At 45.3% G+C, this 27,947-nt stretch overlaps 4 pseudogenes; all 4 read left to right on the top strand.

The window, feature by feature from the left end:
- The first annotated feature begins 3,072 nt into the window (after window positions 1–3,072).
- Window positions 3,073–3,191, top strand: LOC143945172 (5S ribosomal RNA; annotated as a pseudogene).
- Window positions 3,192–16,207: 13,016 nt separating this feature from the next.
- On the top strand, window positions 16,208–16,326 carry LOC143950233 (5S ribosomal RNA; annotated as a pseudogene).
- Window positions 16,327–19,875: 3,549 nt separating this feature from the next.
- Window positions 19,876–19,994, top strand: LOC143956035 (5S ribosomal RNA; annotated as a pseudogene).
- A 323-nt stretch (window positions 19,995–20,317) lies between these two features.
- LOC143954254 (5S ribosomal RNA) lies at window positions 20,318–20,436 on the top strand (annotated as a pseudogene).
- The last annotated feature ends 7,511 nt before the right edge of the window (window positions 20,437–27,947 follow it).

Below are 27,947 nucleotides of genomic sequence, written 5' to 3'. Positions count from 1 at the left end.
ATACTAGGTGCGGTAGGCTTCTTTTTATGTTGTTGGCATTGACTTGTTTTTTTTGTTTGTTTCCCAAGGTGACCATCTTGGCGTTTGTCAAGAGGGTTGAGCGTGCCTAAAAAAATCTACTATGGCTGCATCACCCTGAAAGAGCCAAATATCATTTGATCTCAGAGGCTAAGCAGGTTTGGGACCTGGTTAGTACCTGGATGGGAGACCGCCTGGGATTTCTCGATGCCATAGGCATTTTTTTTAAGTTGTTGGCATTGACTTATTTTTTATTTTTTGTTTGATTCTTTTACTAAGTATAAGTAGAACAACATAAATGTAACAGTCAACCATACAGCATGACCCAGGGTCACAATTACATGGTAACAAAAAATAGGCAGCCAAATAACTCTGGGTTCTCAGAGGGGAGTCCTAGAGTTTCATGCAGAAAAGAGAGAAACCCCACCTCCGACATGTAGTACAGTATAACTAATGCAGCTCCGTTCGGACAAATGTAATCATGGAGAACAACTGGGACCACAGCGAGCCAGCTTATCATGACCTACGTGAACCAGAGTAAAATATGAGCCGGTCGTGTCCAGAACCCTGGGGTTCTTCTGGGTCCCAAAGGCTAGTAAGGAGACAAGGCATAGTCAAAAGGGAGGACGGGTGAAGAAGAGAGTGCAAAGACGGAGAGAGAGGAGGGGGGGATGGCGGCGGGGAAAAATAGAAAAATAAAGACAAAAAGGGAGGGGGGGGGGATGCCACCCAGGGCAGACATGGCCTACGTAGGTAAACGTTAAATGTTCACCTCCCGAATGTAGTCTCAAGTACCTGTATCAAGGCTGTTCGGTCAAGTGTAGAAGGCACGCTGCTGGGTTGTCTGCGATATCTACATTTCTGGGAGTTTTTATCATCCCGGTCACCTCCACCCAAAAGTTCCTCAAGGCCGGGCATGCCCAGAAAATGTGTCCCATGGTCCCCGTATCTGAATTGCACCTCCAACAAACATCCGGGATCGATCTATCCATTTTATTCAGAAGGTATGGGACTCTATACCAGCGTGAGACTATCTTGTATCCTGATTCTTGATATTGGTTTGCGATGGAAGCTTTATGTACTAAGTTCAGGATCTTCCCTATCTGTTGTGGGGTAAATGTGATGCCAAATGCAATCTCCCATTTGTGGATAAATGGTGGGGTCGACTCTTCCTCCTGACTACTTAATAGGTTGTACAGGAGGGAGAGGGTGTGTCGCACAGGTTCCTTTTTGTGACAGATGGATTCATAGGGCGTCAGGTCTCTAGGAGTGTAGGGGGCCCTTTGTATGGCCAGAAGAAAGTGACGAAGTTGATAAGCATTAAACAAGTCAAGCGGAGGGTCAGAAAGCTTGGCGACAGTTTGCGTGGTCGGGAGCCCTCCCGAGGGCCACACCTCTCTCAGACGCTGTTTCCCCACCACTGTCAACTGTCGCAGTTTCTTGTTGGTAAATCCCGGTGGGAAGTCTGGATTACCTATAACCGGAGTCATTGGTGACTGCAGTGGAGCAATGTGTGTGCAGCGGAACAACCTCCGCACAACAGCCAACGTAGCTCCCACTACGGGGTGATCTCTGAGGTCTTTTGGTAGGGAGGACAGGAGCCACGGGGAGGTCAATAGGGGAATGGATCCATCCTCAATCTCCATCTCCACCCACTGCTTGTGTGGGCCATTACAATGCCAATCAACGACTCTCGCTAGCAGAGTCGCTCTGTTGTATTGTCTCAGATCTGGGAGACCCAGACCCCCCTTGTCCTTTGGTCTGGCAAGCAATTGCAAACGGGCTCTGGGCAGTTTGCGCGCCCAAATAAAGTCCCGGAGCAGCACCTGCAGTTGTCTGAAAAAAATTGGGGGTAACCGGATCGGTAATGTCTGGAACAAGTATAAGATCCGCGGGAGGGCCGTCATTTTGAATGCATTACAGCGCCCGAACCGGGTCAGTGTTAAAGCATGCCAGTTTCCCAAATCAGATTTCAGTCTATTCAGGAGAGGGAGAAAATTAAGCGGGTACAATTGCGCCAAATCCGCTGCGATGTCAACGCCCAGGTAACGTATAGATTTTTCAGCTCAGTAGAATGGAAAAGCGGAGCGTAGCCTCCTGGCCTCACCATCCGGGACCGATATATTCAATACAGCCGACGGTGCAATTGATTTTATAGTTTGATAGGCTGCCGTATCGCCGGAGAGCCGCGAGTATATTGGGAAGTGAAATGTGTGGATTGGAGACGAAAAAAATTAGATCGTCAGCGCATGCCGCAATTTTGTGGTGTGCCGAGGGTTTGGATATGCCAGTAATATTCGGGTCATTCCAAACGTGACACATAAGTGGTTCCAGTGTCAGAATTAAAATTAGGGGAGACAGAGGGCACCCCTGCCTCGTCCCATTAGTGATGGGGAAAGAGTCCGAGCACTCTGAAAGCACCCAATCTCGTTTGATCTTGGAGGCTAAAAAGAGTCAGGCCTGGTTAGTACCTGGATGGGAGACCACCTGGGAAACCAGTTATTGTAGGCTTCTTTTTATGTTATTGGCGTTGATTCGTTTTTTTTTTTTTGCTTGTTTCTAAAGGTGACCATCTTGGCATTTGTCAAGAGGGTTGAGAGTGCCCAAAGAGATCGCTTACAGCAGCATCACCCTAAAAGAGCCCTATCTCTTCTCTTCTCTGAGGCAAAGAAGGGTTGGGCCTAGTTAGTACCTGGATGGGAGATGGCGTAGGAATACCAGGTGCCGTATTCTTCTTTTTATGTTGTTGACATTGACCTGTTTTTTTTCGCTTGTATCTCAAGGGGATTATCTTGGCATTTGTCAAGAGGGTTGAGAGTGCCCAAAGAGATTGCCTATGGGCACATAAGCCTGAAAGCACCCGATCTCCTCTGATCTCAGAGGCTAAACAGGGTCGGGCCTTGCTAGTACCTGGATTGGAGACCACCTGGGAATACTAGGTGCTGAAGGCTTCTTTTTATGTTGTTGGCGTTGACTTGTTTTTTTTTTTTTGTTTGTTTACCAAGGTGACCATCTTGGTGTTTGTCAAGAGGGTTGAGAGTGCCTGAAGAGCTCGCCTATGGCCACATAACCCTGAAAGCACCAGATCTCGTCTGATCTCAGAGACTAAACAGGGTCGGGCCTTGTTAATACCTGGATGGGGGACCACCTGGGAATACTAGGTGCTGTAGACTTCTTCTCATGTTGTTGGCGTTGACTTGATTTTTTTGTTTGTTTCCCAAGGTGACCATATTGGCGTTAGTCAAGGTTGAGAGTGCCTGAAGAAATCTCCTACGGCCACACCACCCTGAAAGAGCCCAAACTCATCTGATCTCAGAGGCTAAGCAGGATTGGGACCAGTTTAGTACCTGGATGGGAGACCGCCTGGGATGTCCAGATGCCGTAGGCTTCTTTTTATGTTGTTGCCGTTGACCTATTTTTTTCCGCTTGTTTCCAAGGTGACCATCTTGGTGTTTGTCAAGAGAGTTGAGAGTGCCTGAAGATATTGGCTACGGCCACATCACCCTGAATCTGTTCCATCTTGTCTGATCTTGGAGGCTAAGCAGGGTCAGGCCTGGTTAATGCCTGGATGGGAGACCGCCTGGGAATACCAGGTGTCGTAGGCTTCTTTTTTTTTTATATATAATTTTTTCTCCAAATAGGGGAAGACGGTCCCCCGAGTACATAATGCAACAGAGAAATACAGAGCAAAAAGCAGCTGAACAATACTTGATACAGGTATATTCGCAACTGTGAGTCTGCCTTCCATCAATCACAATGATTCGAGGCACGGATAAAGTACTGTACCAAGATCCAGGGTCACACAAACCCCAGGTCCCTCCAGCATAATCCATCCAGAGGGGGGTGTGGGGCTGTCATTCCCAATTTTCCACTTTTTCCAAAAGAGAGAGGGGGTGGAGGGGGTGAGAGATAGGGGAGGAAGGCAGAAAAGAGAAGGATTGAAAGATCAGGAAAGGAGAAGAGGGGACGAGACACGATGGCAGCCACTGTCCAAGGGGACAGTCAAGGAAAGCTCAGAGCACTAAGGCGATAGCAGGCGACATCCTTCCAGCGAGAATATAAAGGTATTCCAGATGTCTCAGGTTTGTTTAAAAAATTCTTGTTTACCTTGTGATGTGAGGATCAAGTCCTCCATTTTTTTTAATGTCCTCTATTTTCCTAAGCCAGTGAGTAATGAAAGGGGGGCAACATTTTTCCCAATAGAGAGGGATGCAGGATTACGCCGCATTTATCACATGCCGTAAAATTGATTTTTTTGTACTTCTTAATGGGAATCTGTGAATGGTGCAAGAGAAAGAATGCAGCCTCTTCCTGGATGGAGAAGTCTGTGAATTTTTGTGTTATGCATCGGATCTCTGTCCAGAAGTCCACCAAGCTGGGGCAGGACCAAAAAATGTGCAGCAACATGCCCTCTTCTTCTCCACACCTCCAGCATATGTTCGAGGAAGAGGGGAAACATTTCTGCAGCTTTGATGGTGTCAAATACCACCTGGTGAGAAGTTTAAAATTCGTCTCCTGTATCTTCGTGCACAGCGACATTTTGAGAGCCAAAGTAATAATGCGTTGTCTCTGTGCTGGGGAAAATGAGCAATTAAGGTCCTTTTCCCAGTTGGACAGACATGTTAAGTGTGGGTAATCTGTTTGAGAGAGAATGTGGGCCAAAGGGCCTTCGCTCCTGCATAGAGTCTCAAACTCTGTCTGAGGGCGGGCGAACGTTTGAGGATTGGGGATGGAATGGAGAAAATGATGTCGTTGCGCCGCTCTCCAAAAAGGCAGTTGGAAAGCTCTGTCGGATCTGTTAGGGTTGAGAAAGAAGGCCATTTTCCATCAAGGACGAATTTAGACGCATTGTCTAGGTTGGAATTTCTAAGTGGGTCCCCAGTTCAAAGGTTGGATGGCCACGTATAGGGAATAGGGGGGAAGTCAAAGACGTGAGTGTGTTTTGGGTAGCGATCAGGTGACTGACTTTCAACTAAGCCCCTATAGTGGGATGTGACATAAATTCTGTGGGTAAATACTTATAGCACCACATGGCGCTTCTTAGCGGAATTCGGGAGTGAGCTTAGAAAGTTTGTTTCGATTCCAGTCCAGGAGCGTGGTCGGACCAAGTAATATGGCCAATGGAGGAAGAGCTCACCAAGTGCAGTTGGTCATGTGGAATCAAGAAGAAGTCTATCCTCAAGTATGATTTGTGAGGGGAAGAGCAAAAAGAGTAGTCCCTTTCCCCAGAGTGTTGCAGACGACAGACATCAACTAATTGGTCATTCAGTAAACACTTAGTAATCCGCTTTCTAGAGGAAATGAGGAGCGAGGAGCAAGAGGCAGAAGTGTCAACCGATGGCGAAAGGGGACATTAAAGTCCCCACCTATTATCAACTGGCCCTCCCGAAAGTCACATAATCTGTGCAGGGTAGTTCTGAGGAACGTGTCTTGGTGATCATTGGGAGCGTACACAGTGGCAAATGTAAAAAGGCGCTCTCCAATGTGGCCCCTAAGAAAAAGATATCGGCCCCCAGGGTCTACCAGAGAATCCTGGAGAACCCAGGGGAGCCTGCTAGAGATCAGAATGGAGACTCCTTTGGTCTTAGAGGAGGGGTTAGTAGAGTGGTAGACCTTAGGGAAGGATCTCGACCATAGAAAGGGGAGGCTAGTATTTTTAAAATGTGTTTCTTGTATAAAGGCCACATCAGTACAGGAAGTCTTCAGTTCTCACAGGAGGATCCACCGTTTTTCAGGGGAGTTCAGTCCCTTAACGTTTAGAGAGGCGACCTTGACTGAGTCTGCCATCGCTCCTCGGGGAGGGGGAGGGGGACGTCAGAGAAAAGCAAAGAAAGTTGAACCAAGGTAGGTTTTGGGTAGGTAATGCATGGCGGGAACTAAGGGGGAGAAAGGAAGGGCAAATGGAAGGAAAGGTAAAGGGAAAAAGAGGCCGGGCACCTCAACCCCAGGGGGAGAGGGAAATTACGGGTTGTCCGCACTCAACAGTACAGGAAGGGTATACTAAAACAGCACAATTATGCTATAGCGCTTACCAGATGTACACTGGGTTTAAAGCGCTGTCCTACTTGGGTTGGTGGGTAGACAGGTCGGAGAGGGAGCCCCCGAATCCTAGTCCCCCCAGTCCCGGCAGTGGTAAATGTCACGTCTGATACCGGTATGCAAATAAAAAGACAATCAGTAACATCATAGAACCAAAAAACAATAGTATAAACAAAACAGAGGTAGAGCATATAACTGTCAGCACTGAGGGGTCTCCTCGGCTCGCCCTAAACATAGGCATGCACGAGGGAGCCCGTCACAACAGAAAAGGCATCACAGAATTGGATCCACCACCCCCCATCCCATACCCCTAAAGTACATGCAGTCCCCGAACAAATGCATTTCTCCCCCCCGCCCACGCCCTGGGGGGAAAAGGGGCAGGGAAGGGGGGAAGGAGGAGTGGAAGGGGGAAAAGGGGGAGTGGAAGGGGGGAAAGGGGGAGTGGAAGGGGGGAAAGGGGGAGGGAAAGGAGGGAAAGGTGGGAAGGGGGGAAGGGAGGGGGGAAACAGGGGAGAGGGGACAAACATGCGGAAATGTCAAGTCCTTTAGCGCACTCCCACCAGCAAACACCTGGACCCCATAAATTTCAACTCCTCCCCTCCATGGTCACCACATCAAGATGAAAGAGGAGCAGCCCTGGTCGGTGCATGGAAAATCCGTCAGGCAAGGGGCTGGGGCCACCATCCCTCCATCCAACGGGAGACTTCACCCGAGCAGCAGTCCTGGGGCCCGCCAATTAGTGTCTCTCCTGCATCGCCATCGGGGGCTGTGTAGAGCATCCAGTAAGGGGTAAATCCTCCAGGGGGGTCCAGAGTCACCCTGGAGGGAAGCAGTGCCTCGTACCAATAGGCTCAATAAATAAGTCATCCAGGGTCCCCGAAAGCTGCAGAAGGCAATGTCGGCAAAGAGTAGATGGGAGCCAGAGGGGGGGACGAGGGGCGCAACCAGGGGGAGGGGACACATATGCGGGAATGTCAAGCCCTTCCAGTACAGCGCACTAGGTATCACTCAGACCCCCCAAAGTGCAACTCCCCCATCTAAGGTCAAGACTCCAGAAGGGAAGATGAGCCGCCCTGGTCTGTACATGAAAGAACCTGCTGCCAAGGGGTTGGGGCCATCATCCCTTCCTCCAATGGGAGATGCCAGCAGCATGACAGCCCCGTGTCCGGTCAAGTGGTGCCCCTCTGACAATGTCGTTGTGGTATATGCGGAGCATCCAGGGAGAGGCAGGGACCACCCAAACAGTGAGGGCCTCCAAGGGGGACCGGTGTCAGACAGGAGGATAGCGGTGTCTTGTTAATTAGACAAGTCATCCAGTGTGTTCCTGTGAGCAGCGGAAGGAAAGGTCGGTAAGGATTATGAATGGGTGGGGGCCCGGGTGTGCATAAAACTGCCACCAGATGACCGGGGCAGAGAGGGCAAGGGGATGAAAGTCAGATCTGGTAGGTGGGGGCGGGGGTGAGGAGTGTCCCTCATATTACTCACGTTGGCCATACCTTGAAGCTGAGCACTCTGCATACCCAGGACGTTCTTCTGTATAATCTAGCCTATCTGTATACATTAGCCTGTCTTTTGTACACATTAGTCGGTCCTCTGTATACACTAGTCTGTCTGTATACACTAGTGTATACAGATAGGCTAGATTATACAGAAGAAAGAAGTCCTGGGTATGCAGAGATGGAGGCTAGGGTATACAGAGAGAGAGGCTAGAGTATGCATACTTGCTAGTGTATACAGACGGACTAGTGTAGACAGAAGACCGGCTAGTTTATATAGGGAGGCTAATGTGTGCAAAAGACAGGCTAGTGTATACAAATAGGCTAGATTATAGAGAAGAACATCTTGGGTATGCATAGAGAGAGGCTGGGTTACACAGAGAGGCAGAAGTATGCAGACTTGCTAGTGTATACAGATGGACTAGTGTATACAGTAGACCGGCTAGTTTATACAGAGAGGCTAATGTGTACAAAAGACAGACTAGTGTATACAGATAGGCTAGATTACACCGAAGAAGGTCCTGGTTATGCAAGAGATGGAGGCTAGGGTATGCAGAGAGACTTGCTAGTGTATACAGACGGACTAGTGTATACAGAGGACCGGCTAGTTTATACAGTGAGGCTAATGTGTACAAAAGACAGGCTAGTGTATACAGATAGGCTAGATTATACAGAAGAACGTCCTGGGTATGCAGAGATGGAGGCTAGGGTATACAGAGAGAGAGGCTAGAGTATGCATACTTGCTAGCGTATGCAGGCGGACTAGTGTATACAAAAGACCGGTTAGTTTATACAGAGAGGCAAATGTGTACAAAAGACAGGCTAGTGTATACATATAGGCTAGATTATACAGATAGGCTAGATTATTCAGAAGAACGTCCTGGGTATGCAGAGATGGAGGCTAAGGTATACAGAGAGAGAGGCTAGAGTACGCATACTTGCTAGTGTATACAGATGGACTAGTGTATACAGAAGACCGGTTAGTTTATACAGAGAGGCAAATGTGTACAAAAGACAGGCTAGTGTATACAAATAGGCTAGATTATAGAGAAGAACGTCCTGGGTATGCAGAGATGGAGGCTGGGTTACACAGAGAGGCTAGTGTATGCAAGCTTGCTAGTGTATACAGACGGACTAGTGTATACAGTAGACCAGCTAGTTTATACAGGGAGGCTAATGTCTACAGAAGACCGGCTAGTGTATACACATAGGCTAGATTATAGAGAAGAACGTCCTGGGTATGCAGAGATGGAGGCTAAGGTATACAGAGAGAGAAGTTGGGTTACAAAGAGAGGCTAGTGTATGCAGACTTGCTAGTGTATACCGGTGGACTAATGTATACAGAGAAGCTTGGGTATACAGAGAGCTGTATAAAGAGATGCTAGTGTATACAAAAGACAACCAAGAGTAGACAGTGAGGCTCGTGTATACAGAAGACCGGCTACGGAGAGGCTAATTTGTACAAAAGACAGGCTAGTGTATACAAATAGGCTAGATTATACAGAGGAAGGTCCTGGGAATGCAGAGATGGAGGCTAGGGAATCCAGAGAGAGACTGTGTTACACAGAGAGGCTAGAGTATGCAGAAGACCGGCTATTTTTTTTTATACAGATAGGCTTGTGTATACAGAAGACAGTCTGGGGAATTCAGTGAGGCTAGTGTATGCAGAGAGGCTGGGACACCGAGACTATTGTAAAAAGAAGGCAGGCTAGTGTATATAGATTACGGGCACGTGTATACAGAAGACAGAGAGGCTAGTCTATATAGAGTGGCTGGTGTACACAGAGAGATTAATGTATACAGAAAAGCTAGCGTGTAAAGAAGACAGGACTTTATTTTTTGCTAATGCAACTACTTCTGAAACATGTAAAGTGCTTTTTTCATATTTTGGTGCTGTTAAAAAGTGTATAGCATCAGGATGAAAAAGGATAATAACTGACAGAGGATGACATGGCAAAAAGACAAACTGCATTAGAAATGTGAATATGAAGTAGAGATGAAATGCCAATCCCCACGGCTACGTACAGCAAAGTGTGAGCTAAGCAGCTAAATATTCTGCAATAGCAGAGATTAAGTATTGCAGTCGAAATGAGATCGCAAGCGTTAGTTGCAGTAGCTCCAAAATGACTGAGAAATCATTTCATTACTCTAAATGTAAAAGTTATCCCGGTAGCACTGAGTGGACTGATACAAATTCAGTTTCCTATAGCAGAGAAATACCAGCTATATGTGAGACGAGCAATTAAACTGTTCACGGTAGCATTGCATTACTCTTAATATGTGCAGCGTTCAAAGAAGCAATAAGATGGTTTTGTATTATCCTAAAATTAGCAGTATACGTAATAAAGGAGAGTAGGTAACCTGGATTTATACATAGCAAACTTTATAATCTAATTTAGCAAAATTAGAAAGGATAATATTGAGACAGTATATACAGGTCGAGTTTAAGTGGAAATACACAAAATATATAGCTGACCTTTACATTGTTCAATAGAGCGTTGCAAAGTAATACCAAGGCAGAATGTCGGAATAGCAATTAGATGAGATGATTGCTGTAATCATGAAATATCAGCAACGACGTGACAAGGTTTCTATCGTTTTCAGGATCCTTACGTGTCTTTAAGGATGAGAACGTATAATAACTGGCAAAGTATGACATGGCAAAGAGACAAACTGCATTGGAAATGTGAATGTGAATTAGAGATGAAATGTCAATCCCCATTGGTTACTTACAGGTTACCATTAATACAGTTAACACGGCTACGTACAGCAAAGTGTGAGCTAAGCAGCTAAATATTACTTAATATTGCAGAGATATTGAAAAGAGATCGGAAGCGTTGGTTGTAGTAGCTTCAAAATGACTGAGACATCATTTCATTACTCTAAATGTAAAAGTTATCCCGGTAGCACTGAGTGGACTGATATTAGATGAGTGATCGTTGTGGTACGAATTCAGTGTCCTATAGCAGAGAGATACCAGCTAAATGTGAGAAGAGCAATTAAACTGTTCACATCGGTAGCATTGTATTTCTCTTAATATGTGCAGCGTGTAACGAAGCAATAAGATGGTTTTGTATTATCCTAAAATTAGCAGTATACGTAATAAAGGTGAGTAGGTAACCTGGATTTAGACATAGCAAACTCTATAATCTAATTTAGCAAAATTAAAAAGGATAATATTGAGACAGTATATACAGGTCGAGTTTAAGTGGAAATACACAAAATATATAGCTTACCTTTACATTCTTCAATAGAGCGTTGCAAAGTAATACCAAGGCAGAATGTCGGAATAGCAATTAGATGAGATGATTGCTGTAATCATGAAATATCAGCAACGACTAGGTTTCTATCGGATGAGAAAGTGTAATAACTGACAAAGTATCACATGACAAAGAGACAAATTGCATTAGAGATGTGAGATGGACATGAAATGTCAATCCCCATTGGTTACTTACATGTAAACGCGGCTACATACAGCAAAGTGTGAACTAAGCATCTAAAGGGTATTTAATAGTAAATTGACGTAGCTTGAAAATTCCAACGTGAAAACCGTTCCATTAATTTTGTTACGCACGAAGACGGCTTACACTGACTGTTTTCCGTTTCCACTGGTTATCGGCATAATATATCAGTAACCATGAACATTAATAGTGATAGACAGCTTACATTAGGATGTATGCATGATGTGAATGTAAAATAGTTGCATTATGTGTTATTAATGTAATCAAACTGTATTGCTATGCTTTGCTACTGCAACCACTTCTCAATCAAGTAAACCGTCCCACTGCTTTTCTCACATTTTGCTGCTGTTAAAAAGTGTGACAGTTAATGTGGAGAAGAAGTAATACACAAAATAGAGTCAGAAAGAGAATCCTATTGCATAGAGGTAGCGAGAGATGGTTGCCTTAATCTTAATGTGCAGTGTGTAAAAGGTTTTAAAAAGATGGTTTTGTGTGACTTTTGCTTTAACGTAAAATTAGCTGTAGACATTATAACTTGTTACAATGATTTAGAGATAGTAATCTCTATAAAATAATAATAATAAGTAGAGCAAAACAAATTAGGAAAATTTTGAGGCAGTATGTATAGTCGAGATATAGTGAATACACAAAAGGGATCAAGGGATAGTAGCAAAGTCAAGAGATAAATGCAAAGGTACTCTATTTAACAGTAAATTGACGTAGCTTGCACGAAGACGGCTTACACGGACTGTTTTCCGTTTCCACTGGAAAGAGAATCCTATTGCATAGAGGTAGCGAGAGATGGTTGCATTACTCTTAATGTGTAAAGGTTTTAAAAAGATGGTTTTGTGTGAATTTTGCTTTAACGTAAAATTAGCTGTAGACATTATAACTATGGTTAGGTTTACAATGATTTAGAGTTAGTAATCTCTATAATATAATAATAATAAGTATAGCAAAACAAATTAGGAAAATATTGAGGCGGTATATATAGGTCGAGATAAAGTGAATACACAAAAAGGATCAAGGGATAGTTGCAAAGTCAAGGGATAAATGCAAAGGTACATTATTTAAGAGTAAATTGACGTAGCTTGCAAATTCCAACTTGTAAATCGTTTCATTAATTTTGTTACGCACGAAGACGGCTTACACTGACTGTTTTCCGTTTCCACTGGAAAGAGAATCCTATTGCATAGAGGTAGCGAGAGATGGTTGCATATGGCAGAAAGACGGCTTACACTGCTTTTCTCACATTTTGCTGCGGTAAAAAGAAATGTTTTGTCACTGTGTTTTAACTGTGACAGATAAGGTGGAGAAAAAGAAGAAATACAGAAAATAGAGTCAAACAGTGGAAACGTTTATTTGTCATGACAGCTGATACTTGGTTGAGCAATAAAACTGTTTTATTTAGATGTAAGACTAGTTTTATTCTCTACATATAGGCTTTTCAGAGAGTTGTATAATATAGGCTTAGTATATGGCTTAATATTGTAGGGAGGAAGTATCGCTGTTCAAAGGTAAGAGATTGAAAGCTTGATTGAAAATGGCCGAGAAACAGTTGCGTTAGTCTAAATTTAAAGGATATGCCGGTACCAATGAGAAAGCTTATATTAGACTAGTTGATCTTTGCATTACACAATCCTATTATTATTATTATTATTAAGATCATAGTGCAGAGAGATACTCAGTTAATGTCAGAGATACTCGGTCAATGTTAGAAAAGCAATAAAACTGTTTAAATCGTTAGAGAGCGATAGTTACATTACTCTTAGTATGTGCAGCATGTCTGGTAGCAAATGGATGGTTTTGTGAACATTTTGCATTAAGGTACAATTAGCGGTAGAACTCATCGAAGTGAATAGATTTAAGCGGATTTTGAGATAGTACTCTCAATTTCTAATAAGAAATAAAGAAAAATAAGTCAGGATGGTGTGTCAGGACTGTCACATACTCACAGTCCCGGTACAAATATGCAAAATAGAGCAAAATAATACATGGTTTATTTTGATGTATGATAGTTTTATTGCATGCTTGATGTGGATGATTAAAATCGTGTAGTGATCTATATTTAGCATAAGAATGAAAAGGCAAAACATGGCAATGAGACAAACTCCATTAGAGATGTGAGCTTGATGAAATGTCTCTGTATATCCCAGATTGTCTTCTGTTATCACTTAGCCTACCCTCTAAATTCACTAGCCTCTCTATATACACCAGCATGTTTACACTAGCCGGTCTTCTGCATACAATAGCCTGTCTTCGATATACACTAGCCTATGTTCTGAATACACTAGCCCGTCTTCTGTCTTCTGTATGCCCTAGCCTGTCTTCTGTATACATTAGTCTCTCTGTATAAACTAGCATCTCTGTATACCCTAAACTGTCTTCTGTAAAAACTTGTCTCTCTTTATAGCCTGTCTAGCCTTTCTTCTGTACACACTAGCTTCTCTGTATACACTAACCAGGCTTCCATATACAATAGCTTCACTCTATGCACTAGCCTCTCTGTATAATCTAGCCTCTCTATATACCCTAGATAGTGTTCTGCATCTCCGTAGTGGTAGCCTCTCCGTAGAAGCCAGCCTTTATTCTGTATTCACTAGCCTTTCTTCTGTATGCTGTAGTGTTCTATATATACTAGCTTCTCTGTACACCCTTGCATCTCTGAATACACTAAACCCTCAGTATACCACAGCCTGTCTTCTGTATACATTAGACTGCAAAAACTAGCTAGAATACACCAGCCTGTTTTCTTTACCCAATAGACTCTCTGTATGCACTACCCAGTCTTCTGTATACACTGTCAGCTTTGATGTATACCCAAGCCTGTCTTCTGTATACACTAGTTTCTCTATATGCACTGTCCTTTCTGTATACTCTCGACCCTCTCTATACATTAACCTCTCTATATACACTAACATCTTTGTATTTGTCTTTAAACTAGCCTCTCTGTGTACCCCAGCCTCACTGTTTACTCTGGCATCTCTGTATACTCAAGTCTATCTACATACACGAGTCTTCTGTATTGTGTATTAACTAGCCTTTCTTCTGTATGCTGTAGTCTTCTATATATACCAGCTTCTCTGTACACCCTTGCATCTCTGTAAACACTGTGTAAACTAGCCAGTCTTATGTATACACTCGCCGACTGTATACACTAGACTCTCTGAATACACTAAACTCTCTGTATACCACAGCCTGTCTTCTGTATACACTAGACTGTAAAAACTAGCTAGAATACACCAGCCTGTCTTCTGTACCCACTAGACTCTCTGTATACACTACCCAGTCTTCTGTATAGAATGTCAGCTTTCATGTATACCCTTTCTGTATACACTAGCTTCTCTATATGCACTGTCCTTTCTGTATACACTCGACTCTCTCTATACACTAACCTCTCTATATACACTAACATCTTTGTATTTGTCTTTAAACTAGCCTCTCTGTGTACCCCAGCCTCACTGTTTACTCTAGCATCTCTGTATACTCAAGCCTATCTACATACACGAAACCTGTATTCTGTATTCACTAGCCTTTCTTCTGTATGCTGTAGTCTTCTATATATTCCAGCTTCTCTGTACACCCTAGCACTGTAACAGTGCTAGGTTCCTGTATTACAGAAACAGAACACCAGCAATAAGGTGTATACTGTGCAGGAGGCACACAACACCGACACATGCAGATGCATGTATTGCAGAAATTGAACACCAGTAATAAAGGGTAGCTTCAGGTGTGTACTGTGCAGGAGGCACATAACACCCACTGTAACAGTGCTAGGTTCCCAAGCAGTAAAGACACAGTCCCTGCCTATCGTCCTCTTTCCCTGACCACCGCAACACACTATACAAGGCCGCCGTGCTGGCGGCCTTATATAGTGTGGGGTGTGTACTAAACCCCCCTGAGCTATAATTGGCCACAGGAATCCTGCCTGTGGTGAATTGTGGCTCTCCTCACACAGGATGTCACATCTGTTCTTATTATATAGAACCTATTATGCTCCTCGTAAACTTTTTCAGTTTGGCCGAACGGCCGGACGCAAGTTGCCCCCGGTGCGGGAACATGGGGGGAGACATGATGCACATGTTTTGGAGATGCCCGAAGTTGATCCGCTACTGGACAGAGGTGACAGGAACCATTGATCGGGTGGTTGGAACCTCCACCAGGATTTGGGCGAAGTATTGTCTCCTGGGATTAGTTGAAGGAGTTGGAAACCCGGGAAGTAGCCAGATGGCAGTTCTGAGATGCCTATTTCAGGCAAGGAAACTGATTGCCCAACCCTGCTTAGCCTCCAATGTTGGCAATGACTTGTTTTTTTTCGCTTGTTTCCCAAGATGACCATGTTGGCGTTTGTCAAGATGGTTGAGAGTGCCCGAAGAGATCGCCTATGGCCCCATCACCTTGAAAGTGCCTGATCTTGTCTGATCACGGAGGCTAAGCATTGTCGGGCCTGATTAGTAACTGGATGGGAGACCAACTGGGAATACCAGATGCAGTAGGATTCTTTTTATGTTGTTGGCGTTGACATGGGTTTTTTTTTCCGCTTGTTTCCCAAGGTGATCATCTTGGCATTTGTCAAGAGGGCTGAGAGAGCCCAAAGAAATCTCCTACGGCCACATCCCCCTGAAAGCGCCCAATCTCATCTGATCTCAGAGGCTAAGCAGGGTCCGGCCTGGATAGTACCTAATTAAAGGTGCCGTAGGAATCTTTTTATATTGTTGGCTTTGACCTGTTTTTCTTTCGCTTGTTTCCCAAGGTTACCATTTTAGCATCAGTCAAGAGTTTTGAGTATGTCCCAAAGCGTTCGCCTGAGGTCACATCACCCTGAAAGCGCCCGATCTCAGAGGCTAAGCAGGGTCTGGGTCAGATGGGAGACCGCCAGGGTCTATGTTGTTGGCGTTGACCTTTTTTTTTCACTTGTTTCCCAAGATAACCATCTTGGTATTTGTCAAGAGGGTTGAGAGTGTCTAAATAGAACACCTATGGCCACATCACCCTGAAAGCGCACAATCTCATCTGATCTCGGAGGCCTAGCAGTGTACGGCCTGGTTAATACCTGTATGGGAGACCATCTGTGAATACCAGGTGCCGTAGGCTTCTTTTTATGTTGTTGGCGTTTACCTGTTTATTTTCGCTTGTTTCCCAAGGTGACCATCTTGGCGTTTAACAAGAGGGTTGAGAGTGCCCAAAGAGATCATCTACGGCCCCATCACCCTGAAAGCGCCCAATCTCATCTGATCTCAGAGGCTAAACAGTGTCGGGCCTGGTTAGTACCTGGATGGGAGACTGCCTGGAAATACCAGGTGCCATAGGCTTCTTTTTTTGTTGTTGACTTTGAACTGTTTTTTTCGCTTGTTTCTCAAGGCGACCATCTTGGCGTTTGTCAAGAGGGTTGGGCGTGTCTTGAAGAGAACGCTTACGGCCACATCACCCTAAAAGCACCCGATCTCATCTGATTTCAGAGGCTTAGCAGCATCAGGCCTGGTTAGTACCTGGATGGGAGACTGCCTGGGAAGACCAGGTGACATAGAAGGATCTGGCCTGGTTAGTGTCTTGATTGGGAGATCGCCTGGGAATTCCGGATGCCGTAGGATTCTTTTTATGTTGTTGGCTTTGACCTGTTTTTTTTCCCTTGTTTCCCAAGGTGACCATCTTGGCATTTGTCAAGAGGGTTGAGAGTGCACAAAGAAATTGCCTATGGGCACAACACCCTGAAAGCGCCCAATCTCGTTTGGTCTCAGAGGCTAAGCAGGGTTGGGCCTGGTTTGTACCTGGATGAGAGACCTCCTGGGTTTTCCAGATGCCGCAGGCTTCTTTTTATGTTGTTGGCGTTGACTTGTTTTTTTTGTTTGTTTCCCAAGGTGACCATCTTGGCGTTTGTCAAGAGGGTTGAGCGTGCATTTGATCTCAGAGGCTAAGCAGGGTTGGGACATGGTTAGTACCTGGATGGGAGACCGCCTGGGATTTCTCGATGCCATAGGCTTTCGTTTTAAGTTGTTGGCATTGACTTATTTTTTTATTTTTATTATTCTTTTATTAAGTAGAACAACATAAATATAACAGTCAACCATACAGCATGACCCAGGGTCACAATTACATGCTAAAAAAAAATAGGCAGCCAAATAACTCTGGGTTCTCAGAGGGGAGTCCTACAGTTTCATGCAGAAAATAGAGAAACCCCACCTCCGACATGTAGTACAGTATAACTAGTGCAGCTCCGTTCGGACAAATGTAATCATGGAGAACAACTGGGACCACAGCGAGCCAGCTTATCATGACCTACGTGAACCAGAGTAAAATATGAGCCGGTCATGTCCAGAACCCTGGGGTTCTTCTGGGTCCCGAAGGCTAGTAAGGAGACAAGGCATAGTCAAAAGGGAGGACGGGGTAAGAAGAGAGTGCAAAGACGGAGAGAGAGGAGGTGGGGGGATGGCGACGGGGGAAAAAAAGAAAAATAAAGACAAAAAGGGAGGGGGGGAATGCCACCCAGGGCAGACATGGCCTACGTAGGTAAACATTAGATGTTCAGTCATTTTCTGGGACGGAGGCACTGCTCACCTCCCGAATGTAGTCTCGAGTACCAGTAAAATACCTCCAGGGCCTCCATGTAACACTAAATGCCTCTTCAGTGTTGTGAAGGGTGGCGGTCAATTCTTCCATCCGGAGAATATGATTGACTTTGGAATACCACAGCACCTTGGATGGGGGCTGAGGCTGCCTCCACAGTGCGGGAATGCAGGCCCAGGCGGCATTCAGGAGTTGCATCGTGAGGGTTTTTTTGTATTTTCGAACAGGCTGTTCGGTCAAGTGTAGAAGGCACGCTACTGGGAACCCAAAAGTTCCTCAAGGTCGGGCATGCCCAGAAAAGGTGTCCCATGGTCCCCATATCTGAATTTCACCTCCAACAAACATCCGGGATCGATCTATCCATTTTATTCAGAAGGTATGGGACTCTATACCAGCGTGAGACTATCTTGTATCTTGATATTGGTTTGCGATGGAAGCTTTATGTACTAAGGTCAGGATCTTCCCTATCTGTTGTGGGGTAAATGTGATGCCTAAGTCCCTCTCCCATTTGTGGATAAATGGTGGGGGTCGACTCCTCCTCCTGACTACTCAATAGGTTGTACAGGAGGGAGAGGGTGTGTCGCACAGGTTCCCTTTTGTGACAGATGGATTCATAGGGTGTCAGGTCTCTAGGAGTGTAGGGGGCCCTTTGTATGGCCAGAAGAAAGTGACAAAGTTGATAAGCACTAAACAAGTCAAGCGGAGGGTCAGAAAGCTTGGCGACAGTTTGCGTGGTCGGGAGCCCTCCCGTGGGCCACACCTCTCCCAGACGCTGTTTCCCCACCACTGTCAACTGTCGCAGTTTCTTGTTGGTAAATCCCGGTGGGAAGTCTGGATTACCTATAACCGGAGTCATTGGTGATGGCAGGGGAGCAATGTGTGTGCAGCGGAACAACCTCCGCACAACAGCCAACGTAGCTCCCACTACGGGGTGACCTCTGAGGTCTTTTGGTAGGGAGGACAGGAGCCACGGGGAGGTCAATAGGGGAATGGATCCATCCTCAATCTCCATCTCCACCCACTGCTTGTGTGGGCCATTACAATGCCAATCAACGACTCTCGCTAGCAGAGTCACTCTGTAGTATTGTCTGAGATCTGGGAGACCCAGACCCCCCTTGTCCTTTGGTCTGGCAAGCAATTGCAAACGGGCTTTGGGCAGTTTGCGCGCCCAAATAAAGTCCCGGAGCAGCACCTGCAGTTGTCTGAAAAAAATTGGGGGTAACCGGATCGGTAATGTCTGGAACATGTATAAGATCCGAGGGAGGGCCATCATTTTGAATGCATTACAGCGCCCGAACCAGGTCAGTGTTAAAGCATGCCAGTTTCCCAAATCAGATTTCAGTCTATCCAGGAGAGGGACAAAATTAAGCAGGTACAATTGCGCTAAATCCGCTGCGATGTCAACGCCCAGTTAACGTATAGATTTTTCAGCCCAGTAGAATGGAAAAGAGGAGCGGAGCCTCTTGGCCTCACCATCCGGGACCGATATATTCAATACAGCCGACTTGGCGCAATTGTTTTTATAGTTTGATAGGCTGCCGTGTCGCTGTAGAGACGCAAGTATTTTGGGAAGCAAAATGTGTGGATTGGAGACGGAAAAAATTAGATCGTCAGCGTACGCCGCAATTTTGTGGTGTGCCGAGGGTTTGGATATGCCAGTAATATTCGGGTCATTCCGAACGTGACACATAAGTGGTTCCAGTGTCAGAATTAAAATTAGGGGAGACAGAGAGCACCCCTGCCTCGTCCCATTAGTGATGGGGAAAGAGTCCGAGCACCACTCGGTCACCCGTACCGCTGCCGATGGCGTGGAGTAAAGCGACATTACCCAGCTCATCATGTTGGGGCCAAGACCTATATGTTCCAGGGTGGCCTGCATAAAGTGCCAGGCCACCTTGTCAAAGGCCTTCTCCGCGTCCGTTGACAACATAAGCAAGGGCCTTCCCTGTACATGCGCCGCATGGATTAAATTGAGGACTCGGGCCGTATTGTCTCTAGCTTCCAACTTATTTTTTTGCTTGTTTCCCAAGGTGACCATCTTGACGTTTGTCAAGAGGGTTGAAAGTGCCTGAAGAGATTGCCTACGGGCACATCACCCTGAAAGCACCCGATCTCGTTTGATGTTGGAGGCTAATAGAGTCGGGCCTTGTTAGTACCTGGATGGGAGACCGCCTGGGAATACCAGGTGTCGTAGACTTCTTTTTATGTTGTTGGCGTTGACCTGTTTTTTTTTCGCTTATTTCCCAAAGTGACCATCTTGGTGTTTGTCAAGAGGGTTGAGAGTGCCTGAAGAGATTGCCTATGGCCACATCACTCTGAAAGCACCCAATCTCGTCTGATCTTGGAGGCTAAGAAGAGTCGGGCCTGGTTAGTACCTGGATGGGAGACCACCTGGGATTACCAGTTATTGTAGGCTTCTTTTTATGTTGTTGGCGTTGATTCGTTTTCTTTTTTTTGCTTGTTTCCCAAGGTGACCATCTTGGCATTTGTCAAGAGGGTTGAGAGTGCCCAAAGAGATCGCTTACAGCAGCATCACCCTGAAAGAGCCCTATCTCTTCTCTTTTCTGAGGCTAAGAAGGGTTGGGCCTAGTTAGTACCTGGATGGGAGATGGCGTTGGAATACCAGGTGCCGTATTCTTCTTTTTATGTTGTTGACATTGACCTGTTTTTTTTTTCACTTGATTCCCAAGGTGACCATCTTGGCGTTTGTCAAGAGGGTTGAGAGTGCCCGAAGAGATCACCTACGGCCCCATCACCCTGAAAGCGCCCAATCTCGTCTGATCTCGGATGCTAAACAGTGTCGGGCCTGGTTAGTACCTGGATGGGAGACCGCCTGGGAATACCAGGTGCCATAGGCTTCTGTTTTTTTTGTTTTTTTATTTAGTAGTATGCGACATACAATGCAAAGGCAACTTCACAGAATGTGTGATACAAATAGTTACAACAAACGATCATATTGCATGGATATCAGAGCCAATGGTAAGAAGTCTGAGGAGAATAGCACGTGTACAGCTTTTTGCGGTCATATCAAGATGAGATTAAAGCTCCATCTCGTTGGGATCCTCTACCACTTAAAATATTATTATTTTTTTCTTTTTTCTTTTTTTTCTGCCACCTCAGTGAGTTTATTCGGGAGACTCGATTCACCTTTAAGCTCATATTTCTCCCCTCCCAGTTTTCACATCATTGTGGCTTATTTATTCAAATATTTTCTTCTCTTTTTTCATTTCTTTCCTCTTTTCTTTACTATTTAAAAAAAAATTTATGTATATCCGAAAATAGGTAAACAATCTAGATAACAAAACCCCACTGCCTACAACTCATTTTTAGCCCAACCACCATAATTATTTACCTTATATTACACCTAGGTGTGTATATTCTCCCCTCCCCCCCTCCGCTCAATCCCACCCCCACCCCCCAGCGCATGAAAGCACACACTAAATAAGAGACTACCTGACAAAAGTCGCTAAAGGAAATATCACCAAAAAACACACATTCTGTCTCAACTACTTATAGGGGAATCCCCAATTTCAACAATCCGAGGCTCCATATACTTTCAAACTTCCTACTATTACCCTGCTTAACGAAAAAAAACCCTTTCGTTACTAATTATTTTCTTTATATTGGCCATCCATATTTCAGGTAGTGGGCTAGAATGTGACTGCCAATTTTGAGCAATTAGCTTCCTTGCCTGGAAAAGGCATCTAGTCACTGGTATAAATATATTTTTAGGGATTTTATATCCCTCTGGTATAGCCAACAAGCAAGTCCTCACTGTTGCATCCAATGTCAAACCGAAGACTTCATTCACATGCTCTATCACCCGTGTCCAGTATCTAAAGAGTTTCAGGCACCTCCAAAACATATGAATGAAGTCTCCGGCCCGGCCACATCTAGGACACTGATCATTATCTCTCCACCCTATTCTAAACATTTTCCTAGGTGTATAATATACCCTGTGAAAGAAGAAGAGTTGGGAGGCTTTCTGTGACGGAGAGATGGAGACCTTAGTTCCCTGTTCCATTATCCAATCCCAGTCGGGTACAGACAGTGGGCCCACGTCCCTCTCCCATTTCCTTTTACTTTTGATCGTACCTCTTCGATCTAGTACTTTATCCCCCAGCCTAGTATATAGGAATGAGATCAAGCCCTTAAGTGTGTCCTGAGACATAATTTGGGACAGCACCGGGATCTGATTCAGCTGCACCTCCTGTGATCTAAATTGAGCCTGGATTACATGTCTGACCTGGAGGTATTTATAAAATGAGCGGTTTGATAGAGAAAATTCTGACTTTAAGTCGACAAATGACCTGATATCTGAACCCTGGAACATTTGTGCTAGTTTATATATCCCTTGATTTACCCACTCCTTACATCTTTCGACTTTAAATAGCTCCTCCAGATTCCTATTATCCCATAGGGGGGCCAACACAGATGTCTTCTGATATCCCAATAGGTCCTTGGCTGTTTTCCAAAGTTTAGTAACCTGAATAATCGTTGGACAGTATATATTAAACGAGTTTGCCTCTAGCGCCTCCAAAAGCGTGTTATGTGGACATCCTAGCATTAATAACTTATGGCAGGGATTGGTTTCATTTATTGCTATTGCTCCAGCTAGATGTTGTAGCTGGGCCGCCAAATAATAGAGTCTAGGATGTGGTACCGCCAACCCCCCCTCTTCCGGCGGTAGCTGCAAGGTCCGCAAGCTAATCCTCGAGGGACCCCTTTTCCATATAAAAAGTCTGAATAAGGATTCTATTTTCTTAAACCACCCTTCCCCAATCCATAATGGTGAATTGTGGAGAAAATACAGAATTTGAGGGAGCCATACCATCTTAACCAGGTTGCAGCGACCCGCCAATGAGAGGGGAAGGCGGCTCCAGATATCAGCCTTTTGTTTTAGCTTCACTAAAAGAGGGGATAAGTTATATTCCAGGTATGAATTTACATCTCTAGCAATCCACACCCCCAGATATTTAAGCTTCTCTACCTGTTTCAGATTCACAATATCCTGGGGAGCGCCAGTAGACCCCCTTACCAATGGCAGTAGGGCGGACTTATCCCAATTGATGGTTAATCCTGATATAAGACCAAATTCTCCAATCATCTTCATTACCACTTTCAATGAGTTTTGGACATCCCCTAGGAACAGCAAGACGTAGTCGGCAAACAATGCGATTTTTTCCTCCGACTGTCCTCTCCTAAATCCCTGTATATTAGGGCAGGCCCTAATGGCAATAGCCAGCGGCTCCATTGCCAAAACAAATAATAAAGGGGAAAGGGGGCACCCCTGTCTCGTGCCTCGTTCCAACAGGAACGTCTCGGAGAGCTCATTATTAATTTTAATTTTCGCTCTTGGATCAGTGTAGAGTAGTTTTACCCATTTGATGAAATTTGGGCCAAACCCAAATCTAGAAAGCGCTTTAAATAAATATACCCATTCAAGGGTGTCAAATGCTTTGGCTGCGTCCAGAGTCAAAACTGCTCTGGCGCCTCCGTTATCTACCGGAATCTGGGTGTTCAAGAAGAGTCTACGGATATTAACACTGGTGGATCTATTCGGAATGAAGCCCGACTGATCAGGGTGAACGAGTTTATGGACACTTCTTTTTAAACGTGTTGCGAGCACTTTTGCTAAAAATTTTACGTCCGACCCCAAGAGCGAGATCGGACGATATGAGGCCGGGTCCATAGGGTCCTTATCCTCTTTGGGAATAACCACTATAGTGGCTTCCAGCATCGAGGACGGCAAGGTTCCATACTCCAAGGCCTGTCTCAATGTCTCCAACAATTGTGGGAGCAGAACCTCTCCATACTTCTTGTAGACCTCGATTGGTAGTCCATCGGGCCCTGGTGCTTTTAAGTTAGGCATCTCTGCCACCACTTTTTGGAGTTCCTCAATAGTAATTGGGGCCTCCAATATTGCCAAATCTTCCTCTGTTACTGTTGGCATATCCAAGATCCCCAGAAAAGCAGCCATATCTCCCCCTTCACTCCCCCCTTGGGATTTATATAATGAGCTATAATAGCGATAAAATGTATTGTTAATAGTGGATGATTCAGTAATGGTCTCTCCCCCTGGCGTCCTAATTGATAATATCGCTGGGGGGGCCGTATTTGCTTTAACCAGCAAGGACAATATTCGTCCCACTTTCTCTCCCTCCCCAAAATTTACTTGTTTCTGCAATATACGCCTATTATCCATCTTACGCCTGGTAATTGTCCTATACTCTTGCTGATTATCAAGCCAAGCCTTCTGTGTAATAGGATTCGGATTGATAATATATTGTCTTTCTGACAATGACACAGCCTTAATGGCTTCCTCTTCCTGTTTTTTCGTCTCGGCCCGGTTTCTAGCAATTTGTTGGATAAAGAGACCCCTCAAAAAGGCCTTTAAGGAGTCCCACACAACACCCGCTGATACTGTACCCGTGTTAACGTAGATAAACTCCTTTAACTCAGTTGTCACCCGGTCAGTATCCTTTATTAATTCCAACCATACAGGGTCAATTTTCCATTGGCCAGAGTATTGTGTCTTACCTACACAGAGTGTCAATATTAGGGGGGAGTGATCCGAGACTCCTCTCGGGGCATATTCCACCTCATCCACTCGTGGCAACGCACTACTATTCACCAAAGCCATATCAAGTCTCGATAGTGTAGAGAAAGATGCTGAGTAGCAAGAATACTGTCGCTCCCCCCGATACCGAATGCGCCATGCGTCGCATAGACCAACTTCTTGTAAGAAGCGGGCTAGCCTCGTTTCATCTCTCCCTGTTGGTATATTTGCAGTTGGGAACCTGTCCAAAGCTTTATCCAAGACTTCATTAAAGTCTCCTATTGCTATCACAGGGATGCCGGGTTTATCTATTACAAAAGATAATAACTCATATAGAATCTCCAGTTTGAATGGAGGGGGGACATATATATTGGCCACCACATAGGGATTATTTTCAATTTGGCAGTATAGGAAAATGTATCTACCCTTTACATCTATGAGACTGTTGTAGCAGGAGAACCGGACAGCCTTATCAACAAGAATGCTAACCCCTCTTGCATATGTTGAGAATACGGAATGGAACTGGGTCTGGAATTTCCGGCTTTGTAAACACCGTGTCGTCTCACCCGTTAAATGCGTCTCCTGGAGACACAATAATCCGGGTCCTTTGCCCTCTAGGGCTGACAAGACCACTTTTCTTTTAGTCAGATCTCCCAGGCCCCGCACATTCCACGATATTATCTTAATCCTTTTCGCCTGCATCCCTACTTAATGACCCATACATTGGGCAGTTTTAACCAAAAAAAGAAGTGAAAAAATATACAAAATAGTAGTACCAAAAAATCTTTTCCCTTTTTCCCCTTGACTGTGCATACGTGTATCCTATATACTATATAATATTTTATCACATCCCCTTCTAAATAGTGCATCTCTAAATTTGTGTATCCTTGTGTTATTTTTATTATTCTTCCCTTACCCCACCTTGCCATCCCATCTCTCCCTCCTCCCCGCTTACCAAACTCCCTCCCCCACCCCCCTCGCCCCATAGGGCTACCCCCTAGGGGTATATTTGTGGCCTTCTCACAGCACTCCCACCTCTCACCCATACCAATCCTACTGGGTGCTTTCACCCAAAATCTACACCCACTCATGGGAACCCTTTGTCCCCCACTACAAATACCTACTTGTACTCCACACACCCTTATTGCTCAGCCCCTACCCCCCACCTGCATTGTGCACTATACCAGCTACAAAAAGTTGCAACAAGGTTACCCCCTGTTCCTGCCCACTCCCCCCCCCAAAAATGTGTACCCCCGCATCCCTTGAAATCCACCTAACTGCCCTATAATATGTATTTATAGGTCCTTTTTAGTTTCATCTAGCCATTGGGATGCTTCCTCTGGCGTATTGAAAAAAAACGTCTTTCCTGATGCAATCACCCTTAGGCGGGCTGGATAGAGGAGTGCATACTCTAACCTATATTTAACCATTTCTCGTTTGACTGGGATAAATTCGGCTCTTCTTTTCTGAAGGTCAGGGGAAAAATCAGGATACAGAGAGATCCTAGCTCCTTTAAATCTAATGTCTCCCCTCATTCTGGCCTCTCGCAGTAGGGACACTTTGTCCTGATAATTAAGGATCTTAAGCATTATAGGCCTAGGGCGCTCCCCCATATGGCGGGTTTTTACCGGGGTACGATGTGCCCGTTCTATTGCGAATGTCGGGGTGAAGGTTGTCGCCCCAAAAAGTTCCCTGAACCACTCCTCAAAAAAGCCTATCAAATTAGTCCCCTCGCAATGTTCAGGGAGGCCTAGCACCCTGATATTATTTCTTCGATTCCTATTCTCCATTTCGTCGAGTTTATCTGCTTGTGTAGTAACTGTTTTTTTAAGTGAATCAATTTCCAGTCTCACGGGCCTCAGCTCATCCTCCATCGCACCCATGCGTTCCTCGAGCTCGGTAGTTCTCAATATAGTCCTATTCAAATCCTGCCTCATAGACAATAGTTCCTCCTTTATATATCTTAGCTGTTCATCAAACCTGGATATTGAATCTTTGCATTCCTTAATTGCATTCAAAATGTCCCTTAATGTGGGCTCCTCATCCTGGTTGCCCGGCGTCGGTAGGTGAGAGCTACTTTGTGTTGTTTCCAAATTTGTTGTAACTATTGCTGGTTTACCCCCCCCCCCTCCCTTATTTCCCCCCAGTTTAGCCACTGATAAAGTAGGGTTGGCCAGAGGCTGGCCTTGACTCCTTCTATCCGCGGAAGAGTTTTTGGTATCTTTATTGTGTAGGTTTCCCTGCTGAGAACTTGAATTACCGGGTGATGGTGGACCAGAGTGGGCATAGCGCTCCAATTTTGCCGCTGCCGACGCTGCAGCCATTTGATTGGTTTTGTCCTTAGCGGCTCGGGTGATTTGTTGACCCTCTACGGGTATTTGCTCCTCAGGGGATCTTTTTCTTGACATAATTGATCTTAAATGGCCACTTATAAACCCACCTCGCAAATGGTTAGCTTCCACTTATTTAGCTGATCCAGCAGGAAAAGGGTAATGTAGCACACTCAAAAAAAAAAAAAAAAAAGAGGGGTGGGGGGGGGCAGAAATGTTATATGGTTTTCTCCTTATGTATATGAGAGTTACTCGCTTATCAAAAGGGGACAATACTAATTGGCAGCCAACCTTCAACCCCCGCAATAATCCTGCAGCGACAGATCTACCGTTGAATCAAGATCTTTGTGTTGGTGTATATTTGCATATATTCAAAACAATTTTCCATCAATTTTAATCAGTAGTAGTTCACTTCAATCAAAAAGGGAAGAGAGACACTTATCTTAGTTGCCAGATCATGTCCACATAACCTACCATGGATCCATACGAAGCAGATATGCAAGGCATCCAAATCGTCCAGGTCTTCCTCTCTCTTCCCCAAAAGACTAAGCTGTCAGCACTGTCAGTGTATTCTCCGGTTCATTTCCTCCTGTCTCACCAGCCACAGTGACAACTCGAGCGGAGGGGGGGCAAAGAGCAACGAGCGAAGGGGAGTGAGCGGGGGAGAGGGAGCCCTACACAGGAGTCCCCTCTCACCTACGCTACGCGTGTCAGGCAGCCCGCCGCTCAGAGCCTAGGGCGTCACACGTGTCTGCACGCCAAGCTCTAGCGGAGCGGAGGGAGAAGCACCGCAGCGCTACAGGAACCCTGGGGCCGCTCGAGATCTCGCGAGATCCCCAGCGAGACTCTCAGCCCCCCGCTCCGACCGACAGCCAGCAGCCCACAGAGAGCGGTAGTCCCCACGCAACAACCACACACACCCGACCCCGGAGTCACCAGCCCGCAGCTCGAACGAGCATGGGAGACATACGAACAAGGTATAGCAAAAGGCCTTTAGGCAGCATCCGATGGGATCAGGTAGCTTGGGGAGGAGCAGGACGGGGTTATCGAACTAAGCAGGATACCGAGGGGTAGAGCAGCACCATGCTCTCACTCCTCACTCACACTCTCTCCCGTCAACATCCGGCCACACCCCCCCCCCACTTAAAATATTATTGATACTAGCCCTGCTATCCTCGAAGAGTTTAGATATCCATAGATAGGGGAAGAGTATTGTGTAGTAGTCAAATGGGGTCGGAACATACCATTTTCTTTTCCCTTTTTTTTTTTGCTTGTTTCCCAAGGTGACCATCTTGGCATTTGTCAAGAGGGTTGAGAGTGCCCAAAGAGATCGCTTACAGCAGCATCACCCTGAAAGAGCCCTATCTCTTCTCTTCTCTGAGGCTAAGAAGGGTTGGGCCTAGTTAGTACCTGGATGGGAGATGGCGTTGAAATACCAGGTGCCGTATTCTTCTTTTTATGTTGTTGACATTGACCTGTT

This window comes from Lithobates pipiens, unplaced genomic scaffold (assembly GCF_037356315.1).
Source record: "Lithobates pipiens isolate NorthernLeopardFrog02 unplaced genomic scaffold, aLitPip1_a1.2 Scaffold_10, whole genome shotgun sequence".
Taxonomy (NCBI): Eukaryota; Metazoa; Chordata; class Amphibia; order Anura; family Ranidae; genus Lithobates; species Lithobates pipiens.
The sequence above is the reverse complement of the archived record's forward strand: the minus strand, read 5'-3'. Positions and strand labels throughout refer to the sequence as shown.